This window comes from Papaver somniferum, chromosome 2, assembly GCF_003573695.1.
Source record: "Papaver somniferum cultivar HN1 chromosome 2, ASM357369v1, whole genome shotgun sequence".
Lineage (NCBI taxonomy): Eukaryota > Viridiplantae > Streptophyta > Magnoliopsida > Ranunculales > Papaveraceae > Papaver > Papaver somniferum.
Window position 1 is genome coordinate 124,421,212 of NC_039359.1, and position 2,838 is coordinate 124,424,049.

The window sequence follows — 2,838 nt, forward strand, 5'->3', positions numbered from 1 at the left end:
CACTCATATATATACATGTATCATGCTCAGTTTTGGTACATACACGTTCCGTAACGTCAAAAGGATCTCCTGATTTCTGTGTGCACAATGGATGGATGCAACAAGGAAGACAATGTTGAGAAGGGCAAGCCTATTGAGTTTCACGAGAACCCTGTTTTTATAACCTGCTATCATGATGTTGATCATGAAGACAAACTACTAGTTAAGATGTCATCACAACTGGTAGGAAATCTTCTTCGAGATTTTGAGGTCGTTCGTGAACAACTTGGAATTGCAACAAGGAATCTTGATTTTCTGAAAAACGAATTGATGAGCTCGTCCATGTTTAATATCTAGTTGCTGATTGCGGTTAGTGTTTTTCGAATCATGTTCTCTAAAAGAGTTATTTGCCTAGCAAATCTTCTGATGAGAATTTTCTTTTCTTGTTTTGTTTAGAATAATAACTAGAGTTTGGAATAGCCATTATTGTGATTACACATAACTATGCCCAACGTTTTCATCTTCATGTTTTTATGTTTATTTGTTTAAATTCTAAAAATTGTTTGGAAGATGATTTTTGCAGTATTAAACTTTATGGTTTTATATATTGGAATTTGTTATGGGATATGTGTGTTTGCATCCGTGAACTATGATTGTCCCATACCTTGTCAAAAGTTAAGTCTTTCGTATGTCAATATGCATGTATTGATAAAAGAAGAATGAACTTTTGACATTACAAAAGTTTTAAGCCTTTCATATGTCATTATTCATGGAAGATAGGATGAACTTTTGTTTATGAGGATTATGTCTATTGTATGTCATTGTGAAAATAGTGATGGAAAATAGAATGAATCCTTGTCTATTCTGCAGTATTGATCTTCTCTGATCCATATTTTATGTATATACTATGCGGCTCCGTAAGTTCTCTTATGTTGAGCATTTCCGATTAAATTAATCATGGGTTATCTTGTGGTTAATTTAATTGAGTATTTTTGGATTCAAATTCATATTCGTATGTGATTTGTTATTTCCAATGAAATCCTTCTTTTCTCATGAAAGTAAGGTCGTTATTGTTGTTCTTTCGGGAATGACATTTTATGAGGGAGAGTTCTTAATTGAACTTGTGCTTAATTTCCAAATCCTTGTGGGGAATGTGGCTGTGGAATATTATAGGGGTTATCTTGTATCTTTATAAACTCCTTGATGAAAGCATTTAGCTTCGGCTACATGATTGCATCTAAAAAGTTGATATGTGCTTTCTTTTGGTCATGAAATGTCTCTATGGAAATTTTATTAGGATCCCACTAGTTTTCGTACCTTCGCCAATTTTATTGACAAAAAGGGGGAGAATTAATGTGTAGTTCACACTACAAATACATATGGTTTTCGGATCATTATGTAAGGGGGAGTGGTTTTCATGTGAGATGGAGTATTGACTAAGGGGGAGTGATACATATCACCATAGTATTGTTGTCGAAGTTGTGATACAATTGAACTTTGATGTTGTGTAATAATACTATGATACTGTTGTAGATGGTGGATTTTCAACAAAGGGCAAAACCGTAAAATCATGACGCATGTTTTTGACGTGGATTTTAGGCATGCAACGATTCATATTTTACGAAGCCATGATGAATATGTTTTCGAAAAGCCTCCATTAGTTGAGCGTTCGATCCCTGGTGTTTCATCGTGCCCTCTATGCAGAATAACATATTTGGGAGGTTCTCCGTAGATTGAGGACTTAAAGCCTTCAGGACGTCGGTGATACTCACTGTTCCCTGACTGAAGGAGAGTGACCCACCTCCACATAAAAGAATAGTTGGGCGGCGGACGCCTTCACGACGTCGGTGACACTTCACCGTTCCCTGATTATGTGGAGAGAGTGCATAGATTCAGGCGGTTCTCCGTAGATTGAGAATACTAACGCCTTCAGGTCGTAAACAACGTCGTGACTACCTGACTGTGCACCACTCAGAATAGATGTGACGCTTTGACTGGCTAATATCTTTTATGAAGTAGATTACCTCTGTCGTGACATTCACTATTGAATTCCCAGAATAATCTATCATTGCTCCTATTCCATGGTCTAATCCACGGCTTGATCCCATGGAATGGCAATAAACAATTGTTCTGATTCTATGATCGAATCCACGGCTTGATCTCATAGAATAGCAATGAAACAACTGTATTATCTCATTACTCCGATTTCATGATCGAATCTACTGGTCTCATGAAATGGTGATAGAAAAATCTTAATTACTTCGATTCTATGGTCGAATCCACAATCCCATAGGATGGTAATGCTCGTTTTATTATTCTGAATTCATAGTCGAATCCACATCTGATCATATGAATTAATAATGAACAACTATTCATTTTTATTACTCAGTTTCATGAATTATTCTCCATTGAATCTCATAAATTAGTAATAAATACTCAACAACTGGGCATCTGGACCAACACTGAGTAAGCCCCACAAAAATAGTGCAAGTGCACTCGACAATGATGCACGACTGAGCACCCAGATGCACGAATGAGCATCCAAAAATATGAAACAATGGGGAATCCTTCGCAAAACAGGAGAAAAACATTAAAACAATAATAAAATAATGGAGGCGCTCAAGGTGTGCCCTAGCCACGGTCGGTCCGCGCCCCTCCCATTATTTTTCCTTATTTTATTTTCATAAACCCACGAGGGTTCTCCATCTTAGCAAAATTCCTTATTTTGTGCAAAACTTGTGAATTCTCCATAACTTGGTGGATTCTCCAAATAATATTATAAAATAAGGAAAAGTGTGCGGGATTGGGTAACCCAGCCGGTCGGCCATGCCCAAGCCGTGGCCGGTCCCACACCTCACA